Source organism: Suncus etruscus, chromosome 9, assembly GCF_024139225.1.
Source record: "Suncus etruscus isolate mSunEtr1 chromosome 9, mSunEtr1.pri.cur, whole genome shotgun sequence".
NCBI classification, from domain to species: Eukaryota; Metazoa; Chordata; class Mammalia; order Eulipotyphla; family Soricidae; genus Suncus; species Suncus etruscus.
The window spans coordinates 2,590,071-2,608,431 of record NC_064856.1 but is presented as its reverse complement, the minus strand read 5'-3'; the positions used below and the strand labels follow the sequence as shown (position 1 = coordinate 2,608,431).

Genomic DNA, 18,361 nt, shown 5'->3' with positions numbered 1-18,361 from the left:
ATGTCTATCCCTCTACCTCTGGCTCATTTCACTCAGCATAGCATAATAGTTTCCATGTCCATCCATGTATAGGCAAATTTTATTACTTCATTTTTCTTAATAGCTGCATAGGTCTATTGTGTAAATGTACCACAGTTTCTTTAGCCATTCATCTCTTGTTGGGCACCTGGATTGTTTCCAGATTCTGGCTATTGGAAATAGTGCTGTAATAAACATAGAGGTGCAGAAGGAATTTCTGTATTGTGTTTTTGTGTTCTAGGTTATACCTCTAGTAATGGTATTGCTAGATCACATGGGAGCTCAATTTCCAGCTTTTTGAGGAATATCCATATTGTTTTCCAGAAAGATCGGTCTAGCGAGCATTACCATCAACAATAAATAAGAGTTCCTTTCTTCCCACAACCCTGCCAGCATTGATTGTCCTTGTTCTTTGTGATGTGTGTCAGTCCCTGTGGTGTGAAATGATACCTCACTGATGTTTTGATTTGCATCTCCCTGATGCTTAGTGATATGGAACATTTTTTCATGTGCCTTTGGCCATCTGCATTTTTCCTTTGAAGAAATGTTCATTTTTTGATGGGGTTAGATGGCTTTATTATTTCTTGTTAAGTTCTGTCAGTACTTGTGCAACTTATCAGATAGGTTTTGGGTGAAAATTATCTCCCCTTCTGTGAATGACCTTTGTATTGTAGTCACTCTTTTGAGAGACAAAAGTTTCTCAGCTTAATGTAGTCTCATTTCTTTAATCTCTGCTTCAACTTGTTTGGACAGTGGTGCTTCCTCCTTGAAGATACCTTTAGTTTTGGTATCATAGAGTGTTTGCCCTATATATAGATATAGATATAGATATAGATGATATCGACATAGATATACTAAGCCATTCCCTTCCATTTCTTCCTTCAGAGCTAGAGTATTATTGTTGGGTTTTTATCATAGTGACCTATCAAGGCATGACAGGCAGTGTTAAAGTCTCCTATTATTATTGTAATGATATTGAAGTCTTTTTTCAGATCTGTCAGCAATTGTTTTAAATATTTCCTGGCCCCTAATTGGATGAATATATGATTATGAGCATGATTTCTTCTTGGTGTATATGTCACTTGATTATCAAGAAAGAATATCCATCTCTATCCCTTGTTGCCTTTATATTTTTGGTTTTTGGGTCACACCCGGCAGCCCTCAGGGGTTACTCCTGGCTCTATGCTCAGAAATCGCTCCTGGCAGGCTCAGGGGACCATATGGGATGCCGGGATTTGAACCACCAACCTTCTGCATGCAAGGCAAATGCTTTACCTCCATGCTATCTCTTCGGCCCCCTTGTTGCCCTTTGTTCTTTTTTTTTTTTTTTTTTTTTTGGTTTTTCAGGCCACACCCGTTTGATGCTCAGGAGTTACTCCTGGCTAAGTGCTCAGAAATTGCCCCTGGCTTTGGGGGACCATATGAGACGCCGGCGGATCGAACCGCGGTCGCGATCTTTCCTTGGCTAGCGCTTGCAAGGCAGACACCTTACCTCTAGCGCCACCTCGACGGCCCCAACCCTTGTTGCCTTTTGAAGTCCAAAGTCTGTGTCAGCTGATTTAAGTATGGCCACTCCTGCTTTTTAAAGGAGTGTTTTGCCTGAATGATTGTTCTCCAACCTTTGATTTTTGAATTTATGTTTACTCTGACTATTGAAATGTGTCTATTGGAGGCAGCTAAATGTTGAATTCAATATTTTGATCCATTTTGCCACTCTGTGTCCTTAACTGGTGCATAGTCCATTGATATTGAGAGAATGATTATCGTGGGATTTAAGATCATCGTTTTGTAAGAGTTTGGTGTGTTTCTTGAGTCTGCCTTGCCTTAAAGGAGACCTTTCAGTTCTTCTTTAAAGGTTGGTTTTAAGTCTGTAAAGCCCATCAGCTGTTGTCTATCTGTGAAGCTGTGTATCTTTCCTTAAAACTTGAATGTAAGTCTGGCTGGGTGAAGTATTCTTGGCGAAGCATGCATTTTATTGTTTTTTTGGTCACTATATTTCACTACTGTCTTCGGGCCTTAAGGGCTGCTATAAACTTAAGGATGCTTCTTGTACATAATTTTCCTTTTTAATAGCGCTGCCTTCAAGTATTCTATCCCCAACTGTTAGATTTGTCATTGTGACTAAGATGTACCTTGGGATGTTTTTCTTTGGATCTCTTTTAGCCAGTACTCTTTAGGAATGTAGTGATTGGTTGCATGCACTCTTTAGTTCAGGGAGCTTTTCTGCAATAATGTCCTTGTTGATTTTTTTTACAGATATGTTCCTCCTGGGCCTCTAAAACTCCAATAATTCATATGTTGTTTCTATTGAGTTTATCGTAGGCCTCTATTTTTGTCTGTTCAGATTCTCTGAAGATTTTTTGCATCGTCTGATTATTTGTTTTAAGGCTCTTTTTCAGCCTCTTCTGGTGTATGGAGTTACTATGCATGTGGTTTTCAACTTACCAATTCTGTCTTCAGGAGCTGTCACTCGGTTAATGAGGCTTTCCAGTAAGGTGTTCATTTCGGCTATCAAGTTTTTTAGCCCTGATGTTTTGGTTTGGAGTTTTCTTATTTCTAACTTTATGTCCTCTTGATTCTTATTTGTGGTTTGTTCAGTTTATTCCATGGATTCTTTGAGTTGTGTGAATTTTCTCCAAATTTCCTCTCTAAAGTCTTTCTCAGAGAGGCTCTGTAGGTGGGTGGTACTTGTTGGGCCTAAGATTCATAATCTTCATTCTCTAAGCATGGTGGTGTTATATGATGCTTTCTGATAGTGTCCTTTGCAGTGTGGTATTTTTACTGAACTTCTGTGCTTTTGTGTCTTTGGTCAGGAGAACCTGTTCCCTGAGCGAAAAAGGGATTTTACCTCTCAGCTTAAATTTGTCTTTTGGGGTGAGTGGGCTCTCACCCTCTGTTTCTCAGGGCTTCTGCCAGCCTTGGCCTAAGTTGGGGTTCCTGTTGCTTTTGTGTTTCTGGACAGGAGAAGCCTATGTTCCCTCAGCAGAGGAAGGGCATCATCACTCGGGTTCTTTTTTTAATTTTATTTTTAGTGTGTTTCATCCTGAGAAAGGATCTTGACTATAATAAGAAACTGTGTAAACTTTACCACATGGATTAATCATTGTCAGGCTGGTTTAGCTGTGTTGATGACAGACTCACATTCCTCAGAATTCACCCAAATTTGGCTTCTTGACAATATAGTCAAGGATTATCATTGAAATCAAAGCACAATCCAGTGATTCTTGTTTTTAATGAAAATTAATGGGTTGGGTGGCTGTTCCCCAAGATACTTGTTCCATTTGAGCTTTCTGAATATACGAATGTTCCCTTACTTAGGAAAAGAGCCTCTGAACATATATTTAAGTATAGGTGTTTATGATGAGAAGCTCATCATAAACTTGGATTTTTCAAGTAAAACCTACCTCCTGTTCACGTGCTCTTATGAGTGAGGCAGTGAGAGACTTGACCTACATAGAATTTTGTGACCACACTAAGATTGTAGGGGTTGGAGAGAACTGACCCATATCAGGAAATGCTGGCAGTCACTAGAAGCTGAAGAAGAAACAAAAGTAGATTATCCCCTAATGTAGAAGGAGTGTCATCCTGACTCTGGTCAGCAGAAATAAGAAAAAATACATTTTTGTTGTTTTCAGCTTCCCAACTTGTGATCCTTTTAAACAACATCCACCAAAAACTCATTCCGTGGCTAACAGTGACTTAACACATTAGCAGTTGATTCTGTTGTCTCCCTCTTTAATGTCTGCTTTATCTGAATGAGGTGCTTTAAAGCACATTCCATGCTATTGCAAATTCATCTGAATTATTCACTATTGTATTAGGCAATCATATAGAGATAATTAAATCCATATTTTTATATTTTAGGCATAAAATATGAAGGCCTCAAAATATTTTATCTAAAGCAACTACTGGTCTATTAGATGCTTTTCTCTCAACAAATAGCAATTGAACTTCTACTATGTTCTAGGTGGTAGAATAACACTTTCTTTGCTTTTTGCTATTATTGTGGCTTCCAAACCTCTATATTAGTCATCAGATCTCAAGCATTTCTTTTAAATGGTTGGCAGGATTTCCTCTCCACTCTTTTCATTCATTCCTTCAGGATGAGGTCAGACAACTCAGCCTCTCAAGTAGAAAACTTACATCTTGGTCTAGACCACTCACAATCCTTGCAAATGTAGGGCCATCTCTGTACCACATACCAGAGCCCTCTGATTTCTTAGGAAGTCAAGGGCCACTGTAAGCTTTTTTTTTTTTTTTACCTAGACTCCCTATAACCTTATTTACTGTGAAGGCTTATCTTCACAGGTTAGGCCTGGGTTGTACCAAACTACACAATGAGATTGTGAAAAACCAGAGAAAAGATGTTATTCCACAGAGCAAGCAAAGCTGATGATACTTCATTACCTTCAATGAAACTGTGAAAAACAAAACAGTAAGCATCATCTTAGTGGGGAAAAGATGAAGCACATCACTCTGCTGACAGCTCAAGCTTCCTTACCCAAAGAGTCAGCACCCATTATTTAATGAAGACCAAAATGGGCAAAAATCAGTCACCATGGAGTTCCCATAAGCAAACAGAAAATAAAATAGAAAAGTAAAACATATAGTATGTTGGGTGGAAGTGAAAATTATATTTCAAAAAGTGAATAGGAAGTGGCAGTTAAGTAAGATGATCTGGGAAGGCTTTTACTAAGGTGACTTTAAAGAGATATGTTAGTCAGGGTTCTCAGAGAAACAAAATCAACAGAAGATAAATGTAGATAATGAGATTTATTGTAAGAAATTGATTTGTGTGGCTAGGGAGGCTGACAAGTGCCAGAATCTTCTGTAGAATCAGGAAATTTGATATTTTAGTTCAAAAAACTCGGAAGGATCCAGGAGCTGGCTCAGAAGACTGGAGAACATGCTTGGCATGTGTGAGCTCTGGGTTTGACCTCTGATACCTCACTTGTCCCTGACCCTGCTGGCTAGAGCTGTCCCCTATCTATGCCCTTGGGGATATTGCTTAGCATCACTTGGGAGATCTACGACATTCACACCAAAGACAGAAAAGACAAAACCATGAGATATTATAATGCTTATCAGAGGGATGGAGATCAGCTGTTCTGGGAAGGATGGAAATTAGAAATTAGTTGGCAAGCATAATACACTTGAAACCAATATAATATTGTTAGCCAATGTTACTTCAATTTAAAAGAATTTTCTTACAACCCAAGAGCAATTACTTGGTTAAGTAAGTCTTAAGCTACTTGCATCTTATGTGGGTTCAACCCGTCGAAGAGCATATGAAGCCCTGAGCACCACCAGAAATGATACAGAACCTTAAGCACACTGCTTGGTGTAACTGAAGATTAGAAAAAAGAAAGGTGGGGCCGGGCGGTGGCGCTAAAGGTAAGGTGCCTGCCTTGCCTGCGCTAGCCTTGGACGGACCGCGGTTCGATCCCCCGGTGTCCCATATGGTCCCCCAAGCCAGGAGCAACTTCTGAGCACATAGCCAGGAATAACCCCTGAGCATTACAGGGTGTGGCCCAAAAACCAAAAAAAAAAAAAAGAAAAAAAAAGAAAAAAGAAAGGTCTTATTTGTTTTAATTTTAAAAGGTACATTTGAAACATAGGAGACATCATTTATTGGAGAGAAGTTTGGCTTTCTTTCTTCTGTATAGACCAAGTATCAATTATCAATCAATTAATTATAATTATATTATCAATTATATCATAGGTATTCTATAATTTATATTACACTGTTATATTATATATTAATATTTATATTAATATATAATAGTACTTATATTATATAATATTATATAATGATATAATAATTGATGCTGAAATATTAAAATATTATATGTGAGATGATATATTATATAACTATATCAGTTATAATTATTTATCAATTATCAGGCAAGTATCAAGATGCCAATTATGTATATCTATATCCATTTGCTTTATATACTCAGTTGACAAAATGAGAAAAAAGAAACAGATCTCTGGAAGATACACAATGAAAATGAGTGGTAATTTGAGTGGAAAAGGATATTGTAAGAGTAGGGAAAGCGGGGAGTCAATAAAAGTTTGGCTTGCCCAAACCCCAACTCCCTCTGTAAAGTGTCAGGCATTTGGGTCTTCACCTGGCATTGGCCAGTATGTTTTTATATTCCTTTTAAGGCAATACATTCACAGATGCCCTGAAAGTAAATTTATTATGGAAGTCTCTCTGTTGATTTCATTTACTGTTTAAGTTGATAGTAACCTCTTAGCATAAATTTCATCAAGAATTATCTTACCTGGAGCCAGACAGATAGTAGAAAGGGCAAGGTACTTGTCTTGTACATAACTGACCTGGTCAAGCAGTTTCTGGTACCAAATATAAGGAATTTTTGATCCCTGAATGAGTAGCTAGGAGTATGACCTGAGCTCTTTTGAATGTGTTGCCTGACCCCCAACAAACAAAAATATAAAAGATGTATCTAACCTGTGCCAGAAATTTCTTTTTGGTAATTTAATTTTGAGCCATGCTCCATTATGCTGAGGAGATACATCTGGCTCTGCACTCAGGACTGAATTAAGGTGGGCTCATGGGAACACATGGGATGCTGGGAATTGAACTTGTCGGTCAATTAAAAGGCAAATTCCCACCTGCTCACTATGCCATCACTCCAACGCCATCTTTTTTTTTAAACTTGAAATAAGTTTTATTTTATGTGCAGACACAATAGCCTAAAACAATGAGTTGTTTTTCATGAATGAAGTACTTTACACGGCATTTTTTATTATGATATTCTATATGCAGAAGTACCCTGTGCTATTTTGTAATGCAGTTTCTTTTAACTATGTTAGAAATGGATCAAGGCTTTTTTTTTTTTTTTTTGGTTTTTGGGCCACACCCGGTAACGCTCAGGGGTTACTCCTGGCTATGCGCTCAGAAGTCGCTCCTGGCTTGGGGGACCATATGGGACGCCGGGGGATCGAACCGCGGTCCGTCTCCTAGGCTAGCGCAGGTAAGGCAGGCACCTTACCTCCAGCGCCACCGCCCGGCCCCGAAGGCTTTTTATAGAGACATTTCTAAAACTATATAATTTGTCATGTCACCATAATTACTTTTAACTGCAGCTGTATTTTAAAGAATAAAATCCTTTATCTTGACTGGCAAAAATAAAAATTCTTTTTCCTCTTCTGGGAATCCCACAACTAATGTGTTCTTCTTCTTTTTTTTTTCTAAAATACATCTTTAATCAAAGGAAATTCAGAAGAGAGTAATTGAGATCGGCAATTTTCTAAATTCCTTGTTCAACCGAATACCAAGTTGTTGGGTTTTTTTATTTTCCAGTTTTTCTAGCTCTGTCGTTCCAGCAGGCCAATTCTTTTGCTGCAGGGACTCTATATAAGGTCAGTAGATGTGTGTGTGTGTGTGCAACTCCTGAGTTATAATCTCCATTTTTATGTGTCTGCTATTAAAGCCAATTCACAGTAAGGGCAGTGAAAGTCTGGGGATATAAGGTTCTGCAATTCCAAGTTCAAGGACTCCAGGATCCTGAGTTTATGACCTTAATGTGTGATCCAGACTTGTGATAACATCTTGGAGTTTTTTTTTTTATAGGGATGGTGAATTTTCTTTAAGAGACTTTAACTTGAGATATATATATATATATAAAATCACTGTCTATCATCTCTCATAATTAATATCTTTATAGCTTCTAAATTTTCTTGGCTTATCTGGCCACTGCTGTAAATTGGGATAAAATTGAAATAAAATTGAAAACAATGACATTTGTATGAGATAGAATGAAATCTGACCACTGCAAATCTCAAGTTTACAATATTCTTAGGCTAGAGAAATATTCCAAGAAGTAAACTGCTTACCCTACATAAAACCAAACCCAGTTTGATCCCTAACACCCCATATAGTCTCTTAGGACCTCCAAAACTCACTCCTGTGCACAGAGCCAATGTCAGCTGTGCCCTCAAGAACCCCCAAATAAATACAGTAGTTTGAAAGCATGAAGAGAACTTATTAGGGAAGCTTGCATTTATGCAAAGAAAAGGCCAACTTGTGCACAGAAAGCAGCAAACTACCAATAAAATTGTCTACATAGATATGGAATAATGCTATCAATATCAATTTTAATATTTGGTTAATTTTTGAGCTTTACAAACATACAAATACAACACCAGAGCTGTCTGTGATTTCTTAATTTCTTAATTACTAGTGGAGATGACCATTTGGATATTAAGCACTATGACTTAATCAAAAGTGTAGTTATGAATTACATAATGATTTTTGTGTCCATGAAAATATTGCTGAAGTATTTATATTATTTTATGTTGAACTAAAATATATCATATATTCAGTCTACATAACAGATTTGATTCACAGACTTGGTAGCAAGCTTATAACAGTGAACTGTTGTTTCAAGCAGCAATAGGCCAACATAAAAAAAAGAAAAATATGATAAATTAGAGTACATTTTCCTCAATTGATGCTAGTTTGCACTGTAAAGTATTTTAAATGTCAGAAAACATACAAATTACTAAGATGAAACTCTGACTATTTGAACTGGGAAATTAACAATATTTCATTCTTTGATTTTAAATCAAGCTGTGAATAAATCAGCCCTTATCTAAATAAATTTTGAGGCCCTCCCACACATAAAATTATAAAAATTCTGTAAGACATTATTTGAAAGTTAGAACCTCCTGGTTTGGAAAGTTTCATTTTGATAGAGTATTGTTAAATATGAATAACTCAATGATTTACTTCTAGGGGAAACTGATATAACAAAATTAAATATTAGGTCTATTGGAATTTGGATCTAATATTTTTTTAATTTTTATTCTCCTGAAATATAAATAGTAGCCACCTTAATTGGCATATTCATTTATTCCTTGTATATATTTTGTTGTTTGTGAGGCACACAGCACAGAACTCAGAATTCTGTCCTGATTTTGTGCTCAGACATCACTCCTGGCAAAGCTTAGAGTACCTTTAGAGGTACCAGGGTTCTAACCAATATTAGCCATATGCAAAGAACTCACCTGACCTACTGTCCTCTCACTCATTGTATGACATATGAAAATATTTTTATAGTTATAAGAAAATAAAGTAATAATGAAAAGGGTGAGATAAAGTTTAAATTGCTCTTTGTTCTCAATGTGAAAGCCCATATCTTTAAACATAATTCATTTCCCCCAATATATTGGTACAATATTTTGGATCAGAAATTCAAAGCTCTAGTTCTAAGTTTAACTTTTTTTTAATCAATACTTTGATTTTATTTATTTATTTTGGTTTTTGGATCACACGCAGCAGTGCTCAGGTGTTTCTCCTGGCTTTGTGCTCAGAAATCACCCCTGGAAGGCATGAGGAATAATATGGGATGCCAGGATTTGAACCACCATCTGGCTGCTTGCAAGGCAAATGCCATACCGCTGTGATATCTCTCCAGTCCCAATATTTTGGTTTTAAAGGATGTTATTACAGGGAAATAAAGACTCCTCAGATTTTCAGATTGAAATAAAAAAAGTGCATTTATTATTGCTACTACATCATTATAATATTCTATTCCTATCTGCCAAATGTAATCATGGTACATACTTTTTTAAAACATTTTTTGTTTGGGGTCATACTCAGCGACGCTCAGATGTTATTCTTTGCTCTGCATTCAGAATTACTCCTTGCAGTTCTCAGGGGACCATAAGTATGCCAGGACTCAAACATGAGTCAGTGCACGGCAAGGCAATCTCCAGTCCTACATACTTAACATATTTTCCAGCTTATAATATGACTTTTTAACCCATGAAAAACTTCTTAAAAGTCAGAGATTGTAAATGGCATGCTGAAACTTACTCCAGCTTCAGGGATGAGTGATCCACCCCATCTTACCACTGCATCCCATCCAGCTGCCAGGTGTCATCACTCAGACCTCTGCTTGTCCTGATTCGTCTTTCAGGACACACAGAGGAGCTGAGTTACCGAACGATGCATCCCATCCAGCCACCAGGTGTCATCGCTGGTATGTGGCTTCCCAGTGCTCAGTCCTCTATTCAGCTTTTAGGGGATACAGAGGAGGTGCTCTCTCTCCCTTTAGCTGTCCTATTAATTACTGCACCCCATCCAGCTGCTCTTGGAGGAGTCCCCTCTCCCTGCTTTCAATGTAGATCACAATAAAAAAGTCACAGTCACTCAACAAATGACAAATGTAAAATGATAGTTGGCACTCCAAAGTCTAGCTTTATTAAACATATACTGTTAAACTTTTGGGATTCTACTCTTTTTCTCTTATATTTTTTCATTTTCATTTGGTGTGCGTTAAAAGAGAGGTAGTCTTATATGGCAATATAGCCCAACCCTATATTTTAACAGGAAAAGTAGGGGTCATCTTATATGCCCAGTTATCTTATATGCTGGAAAATATGGTAGTTTGTTTATTTATTTATTTTTGTTTGGGGGCAACACTTGGTGGCACTGCAGGGTTGTTCCTGGCTCTGTGCTCAGAAATTGCTCCTGGCAGGCTCAGAGGACCATATGGGATGCTGGGGATTGAACCCGGCTCCATCCTGGGTTGGCCACATGCAAGGCAAATGCCCTACAGCTATGGCCCACTGCATATTTAATTTTTAAGTGTTCTGCTTATTATGATTGTTTCACCCTTTCATTAATTTAAACTGAAGTTTAATATTAATTATAGGGGATGAAAATCCATATTTCAAAGTGTCCTAGCAATATTTTCAAATATAGTTTATTTTGATGTTTATTTGACATATATTCTCATAATGTAGAGAAGGGATAGATGTCAACTCTGCCTTTTTTTTTTTTTTTCAAATCACTTGTGTTTTTTGCTAGATTGACCCAGCTCCATTGCTTTGCAGGTTAGAGTTTTTCATGAGGACTTTTTTAATTAAAATGGTAAAGTAGCCTAACCCACTTACCTGGATGAACTAAAGGCATTGCAGTAAACTGAAGGGGATTATATAAACAATGGTACCTCTGTTCAGCTCTCAAGGATATGAGACTTTTCTTTCCTCAGAACACCTTCATGTGATCATGTGTCGCTTGTAACCATCTCACAAATAGATATGAAATGGACGTCAAATTTCATGAGAGCTTTGAAGAAAACTAAACTTTCTTGCAAGCTGAAGCTCAAATACTCATATGTCACTGAATTTTCTCTATGCGATCTTCTGTGCATTTATTTGTTGCTTTGTAAACTGCAGGTATTGGGACTCTCCTTTTCTTTCCCATGAACACATTACAAATTGAAAAAAAAAGTGGAAGCCGTGCTCGCTTCGGCAGCACATATACTAAAATTGGGACAATACAGAGAAGATTAGCATGGCCCCTGCACAAGGATGACATGCAAATTCGTGAAGCATTCCAAATTTTTTTAAAATAAAAAAAGAAAGTAAATACTAAAAATGGAAATAGCAATCAGCATCCTGGAAAGTAGGCAATACTAGAGAAAATCCACAAGGCTGGGTGCTTCGTCTAAAATTTGATAAAATTGATCAAGTCCTCTGCAAGACAGACTTCTCACTGATGAATATAATTGCCTGCGTTTCCCTGATAAAAAGACTAACTTTGGAAGTGTAATTCATTACTCTTCCACCATGTCAAGCCTGTGTCTATTGTGCCAGGCTTTTTTAAAAACTTGTTTTTCCTCAGCTAAATTTAATCTTAGTGATAAGAGCATAGTCAGGATTACAAACATGCTGAGGAAAGAATGCTAAGGATAAGCAAGGCTGAGTAAATTTTGAACCCAAGTAATGTGACATTTAAGGTGAATTGCATCAGTGGACACCATATGGAGGTAAGGATATCTTAATATTATCTTTTAAACAGATGAAAAAGAATTACTCCTCCATTCTCCTTTCAAAAAGAACATTAAGGGAAATTGATTAACTATTCTCTCATACTGATTTTAATAGTGGAGTCAAAGAAGTAGGTACACTTGGCTGCTAAATCTCTCTTTGGGGGAATTGATGATTTCTGAAGGCATACTTGAGGGGTATTTGATACTAAAATAATGAGAGTTGCTGAAGCTTTGAGATTCCCACAAAAGAATCACACCAATATTTTGTGTTGTGCAAGCATCATATTAATTTTAATTAATTTAAACTCCTAATTGAGATGTGTGTTCAAATCAACCAAAGATTCTTTGGCGATGGAGACTTGCACTCAGTAGGTTTGGGTGGACCTTATAACAAGTTTTCCAACATTTAGCTTATAAAATGCTTCTAGGCTATTCTGACACTTCTAGTCTATGGACTACAATCTTGGTTGGAAGAGTCTCACTCCTAAGAATAAAGTAGCAACCCTCAAAATCCTCTATAAGTCACCTTTTTACCTGGCTTATGTAGAACACTCCAAAATCTGTAACTAATCCTATAAGTTGCCAACATTTGCTGAACTGTTACATATACACAGGAAATGACCCTTTATCACTGGAAAGAGTCAGACATGGCGGTCTAGACATGACAGTACACATGGCAGCAATTCAGAGAAGAACAGTGCTTAGAGCAAGATTGTGGCATAAGCCCCCAACTCAGTCACCCTGACCATTCACCACTTATTTCACAGCATTCCTAACCTTCTTAGACTAGGGGTGTCAAGCTGGGTAAATTTTTCGGTGGCAGGGTAGGGATTGTAGAGTGCTGTTGACAGTGTATAAATTAAAAGCATCCCAGGTGGCTTTAATGTGAAGCCATGGCTGGGAATTTCTGTTAAATCAGTTTTAAACTTAATCAAGCCACTCAGCTATCATCATTAAGATCATTGGAATCAGAAGCTTAGGAACATCCACTTTCTTAAATTTGCAGAGACAAATAGAAACTCTGAGTTCTTGTCCTCCCGAGGTCAATTTGTTCTTACACCATGAAGGATGATGCATAGAACTAGACACTCTAGAACATACTTCGAAGATTCGTTGTTATTCTCTTCAAACACTAACCCCAAGATGACCTCTTAGACTCAGGTGTATGTACGATGACTACAAGTATAGTCTTCAGAGATGTGAGTGGGGAAATGTTTGTGAGAGCCTAGAAAAAGGAGATTTGGGGTCAGTGGAGGAGAAAATTTTATGTTCTGAAGTGTTTTCTGTCAAATATTGTGACAATGGTTGGATATCCTATAATCCCTTTCTGACACTGAATACCTGGATTTAAACATCTCTACAGATTATGGGTTCTAGCCCACATGTCTGTCCCATTTTTTTGGGGGGGGGAAACACACCAGTAATGTTCAGAGACTATCCTATATCTATGCTCAGGGGTCACTCTTGGCCAGGCTTAGGGGAAATATTTGAGGTGCTGGGGATCAATACCAAGGTAGCTGCATACTACAGCTTATTGACTGTATCTCCAGCTCTTCTGCCCACTTTGGGTGCTAGCCACTAGACAATCCAAATTGTTAAAAATCAGATGTTCCCAGGGCCAGAGTAGTGGCGCAAGTGGTAGGGCATTTGCCCTGCACATGATAACCTAGGAAAGACCCTGGTTTGATCCCCTGGCATCCCATATGGTCCCCCAAGCCAGGAGCAATTTCTGACTGCATAGCCAGGATTAACCCCTGAGCATCATCGGGTTTGGCCCAAAAAACAACAATAACAAAAAAATCAGACGTTCCCACAAAAATTAGATATGCTAATTTGCTATAATGACTCACAGAACTCAGGAAGGAATTTTTCTTATATGTCTTGGCATAGTATAAAGAAGACTCTGAACAAATTGAGGAAGAGGAACATAGGCATATAATCAAATAATCTACTGTTGTCCCTTGGAGTTAAGATGCATTACCCTCTGCTGTATCTGTGCAACCCAAGAACTCTAAAAAAACAACAGTTTTCAACAGTCTTTATAGCTCAATATCTAGCTGTCATGTCCTTCCGTAGAGACTGGTGTTTGGTGACTGAAATCTCTAACCCTCCCATCACTTAGTGTTTCCATGTCCTTTTGGAGGCATTCTAAGGACACAAATCACGTCAGTAATATAAACTAAGATGTGAGTACAAATTTTAAGGGTTTGGTTATCTCTGTGTCAATAGCCATAACAAAGACCAAATATAATTCTCTTGATACCCACCTAATTACCACTAACTTGAGGAAGCTACATATGCAGATAAACTTATCCCATTAAGAAGTAAGTTTTATAAAGGACCAAAATGTAGCTCAAGGGGTCATCTAGCTCACCTAGATGTATGAATGGTAAGAGGAACTCTGCATGGGTCTGAGTTTCTTATTTATACAGTCTTCCCCCAGATGGTTCTGACTGAGAAAGCTGGTACATAAGCTACATTAGAAAGTACGATTCACTTTGGGCCCAGGTAGCCACATCGGCAGTGTCCAGGTGAAGGTACAGAATCCAAAACAAAGAGCAAGTGGAGTGCAGTGTCTCCACAGCCATGTGTTCCTCCTAGTCAAGGGATGACTACATGGGACATAGAAAACACCACACTACAACTGCAATAATGGAGAAACAATGCAGGCCTCCATCATGCTTAGAAAATGAAGATGGTAAATCTGAAGACCAGAAAACTACCAACTATCTATTTAGCCTCTTAGATAAAGACTTCAGAGAAGAAATATGGAGGATGTTTATAGAACTAAAAGAAAGCTTGACACAAACTGAATGTGCTACAAATAAGAATCAAAAGGATATGAGAGTAGCAATGAGAAAACTTCAAACTGAAATAACGGGGCTGAAAAACTTGGTAGGTGAAATGAAAACAACACTGGAAGGCTTATCTAACAAAATAACAGTGTCTGAGGACAGAATCAGTGAGCTGAAAGATGAAAGTGAGCTGAAGAGGTTGGAAAAGAGAATCAAAACAAATGATCAGATGATGATAAAAGTCCACAAAGAAATTGAACAGAAGAAATAGAAGTCTTTATTAAACTCAGCAGAAACAACATAAAATCATTGGAGTCCCAGAAACCCAGGAAGAAACCCCCCTGGAGTATCAACAATGAAGGACATTACTCCAGAATCTGGAAACAACCCAGATGCCTGACAACAAATGAATGGATAAAGAAACTGTGCTACATATAAATAGTGAAATATAAAGCCATCAGGAAAAATGAAGACATGAAATTTTCCTATATATGGATAGATATGGAGACTACTGTGCTGAGTTAAACAAGTCAAAGGGAGAGAGATAAACACAGAATAGTCTCACTCATCTATGGTATTTAAGAAAAATAAAAGACAGTATAGTAATAATATTCAGAGTCAATAGAGATGAGAGCTGCAAGGACCAGCACAAGAGATGAAGCTTAACATAAAGAATGGTAAGCACACAGAAATAATCTAACCACTACCATGACAATAATAGAGAAATACAGTGCATGTCTCAAAATAGGCAGGGGAAGGGGGAAGGAGAGCAATGGGAGACATTGATGGTGGGAAAGTTGCACTGGTTAAGAGGGGTGTGCATTTATGACTGAAACCCAATTAAGAACATATTTTTAGCCATGGTGCTTAAATAAATTAAAAAAAAAAAAAACCTGAGTGATAGATAACACAGCAGTAGGACATTTACCTTGCATGCAGCCAACCCAGGACAGACCAGGTTTGATCCCCAGTATCCATTATGATCCCTTGATCCTGTCAGGAGCAAGATTTCTGAATGCAGAGCTAGGAGTAACCTCTGAGCACCACCGGATGTGGCCCAGAAACAAAAGAATAATAATAAAATTGCATTTTCAAAAAGGACAGCATGTCTTATGGCAAGTCTGAAATCAGAATGGAGATCTAATTCATTATTAAATGTGAATCATCATATTAAATGTTAATCATAAAGGTTAATAATTACTTTTGAGACGCCATTTTCAGGGAGGGACTTCAGAGCATAAAAACCGGCTATCCTTTGCAAAAGCTGGCTCCCTGTGTGTGACACCAGGCGGGGAAAATCCGCGAAAGTACACCGGCCCAGTGGGGCTCAGCTGTGAAAGACTGTGAGTGTGACCTGTCTATGTCTGTCTACTGTCCTCTTGCGTGAAACTCTTGCGAGTGGGGCAAAAAGAGCCTCCAGAAACCTCGCTCGCCCAGACGCCATTTTCAGGGAGGGACTTCAGAGCATAAAAACCGGCTATCCTTTGCAAAAGCTGGCTCCCTGTGTGTGACACCAGGCGGGGAAAATCCGCGAAAGTACACCGGCCCAGTGGGGCTCAGCTGTGAAAGACTGTGAGTGTGACCTGTCTATGTCTGTCTACTGTCCTCTTGCGTGAAACTCTTGCGAGTGGGGCAAAAAGAGCCTCCAGAAACCTCGCTCGCCCAGACGCCATTTTCAGGGAGGGACTTCAGAGCATAAAAACCGGCTATCCTTTGCAAAAGCTGGCTCCCTGTGTGTGACACCAGGCGGGGAAAATCCGCGAAAGTACACCGGCCCAGTGGGGCTCAGCTGTGAAAGACTGTGAGTGTGACCTGTCTATGTCTGTCTACTGTCCTCTTGCGTGAAACTCTTGCTCCGCTTCGCTACGCGGCCGTGCACTCTTTCTAAGGGAAGAACTCCATTGCAACAAGAAGGAAAAATCACACTAAGAACGGCGCTATATCACAGAAGCAAACATTTCTCTCTGGACTGTCTTCTCTGTTACATGCTCGGGCCTAAGATTTGACCCAGTGTGAGGCTTCATCCACGGAGGACTCCCCTCCCTTAGAGGCAAGTCAGCCCATCCAGAAAGGGAGGAGCCAGAGGAGTGTGCTGCCTACATCATATAGACAATGAATACCACTACAACACGTAGAAAAACCCACAATACAAATGTGACAATGGGGAAACAGCGCAGGCCAGCATCAGACATAGAGAATGAAGATGACAATTCTGAGGACCAGATAATGACTGAACAACTAATCAACCTCTCAGATAAGGACTTTAGACTAGCAATATGGAAGGTGCTCAACAGACTCCAAGAAACCATGGATCGAGTTGAACAGAACACTAATAAGAACCAAGAAAATATGAAGGCAGAAATGACAAAACTCCAAACTGAAATAACATGTCAACTAACAGGCCTGAAAAACTCAGTAAACGAAGTGAATGACAAAATGGATAAGCTCTGGGACAGGGTATCAGAAGCTGAGAATAGACTTGGTGCTGTGGAAGATGAGATACATAACAATTCCATACAGCAGGAGAGATTGGACAAAAAACTTAAAGCAAATGAGCAGACAATGGAAAAATTAGTCAAAGAATGGGAACAGACGAAAATAGAAGTCTATGATAAGATCAACAGAAACAACTTAAGAATCATTGGAGTCCCAGAGACCCAGGAAGAAAATTTCCAGGAAGAATCAATGGTCAAGAACATCATTAAAGAGAAACTTCCAGAGCTAAAGAATATATGTGATCAAATCCTGCATGCCCGAAGAGTACCAACCAAAAGAGACCCCAGAAAAACCACCCCAAGACACATCCTAGTCACAATGACAAATCCCACAGATAGAGACAGAATTCTGAAAACAGCAAGATCAAAAGGGGAAATCATGTTCAAGCAAGCTTCCCTGAGATTTACAGCAGACCTGTCACCAGAAACGCTCAATGCCAGAAAGCAGTGGTGGGATATTGTGACAAGACTGAATGAAATGAATGCTTCACCCAGAATACTATACCCAGCAAAACTCACTTTCCGGTTTGATGGAAGAATACATGGTTTCACAGACAAAAAACAGCTCAGAAACTTCACAGACACAAAACCAGTCTTAAGAGAAAAACTGAAAGACCTAATCTAAGACAAGACTACCCAAAAGACACACCAAATTTTGAAATAAAGATGGCGTTAAATCCCAGGACAATTCTTTCTCTCAACGTCAATGGACTAAATGCACCAGTTAAGAGACACAGAGTGGCTAAATGGATCAAAAAACTCAATCCAACCTTCTGCTGCCTACAAGAAACGCACCTGAATAGTCAGAACAAACATAGACTCAAAATAAAAGGCTGGAGAAAAGTTATCCAAGCAAACAACACCCATAAAAAAGCTGGAGTGGCCATACTAATATCAGATAATGCAAACTTTATACTCAGGAAGGTTGTAAGGGACAAAGACGGACATTTTATATTAATCAAGGGGTACGTAGAGCAGGAAGAATTCACTCTCCTAAACATATATGCACCGAATGAGGGGCCAGCAAAATATTTAATACAACTGCTGACAAATCTGAAAAATAATATCAACAACAACACAATAATTGTGGGGGACCTAAACACGGCTTTGTCAACACTGGACAGGTCAACCAGACTGAAACCCAACAAGAATATACTAGACCTGAGGAGAGAAATGGAAGAAAGAGGCCTAGTGGATATATATAGGACACTCCATCCCCAGAAACCTGGATACACATTCTTCT

At 38.6% G+C, this 18,361-nt stretch overlaps 1 protein-coding gene and 1 non-coding gene across 3 annotated transcripts in view; both read left to right on the top strand.

The window, feature by feature from the left end:
- Positions 1–18,361, top strand: part of PLCB1 (phospholipase C beta 1) — a 795,638-nt gene that overhangs the window by 743,219 nt on the left and 34,058 nt on the right. The gene's annotated exons all lie outside the window — the stretch shown is intronic.
- Positions 11,296–11,402, top strand: LOC126019657 (U6 spliceosomal RNA). The gene has a single exon (XR_007499288.1). It is a non-coding gene; the product is annotated as a U6 spliceosomal RNA (small nuclear RNA).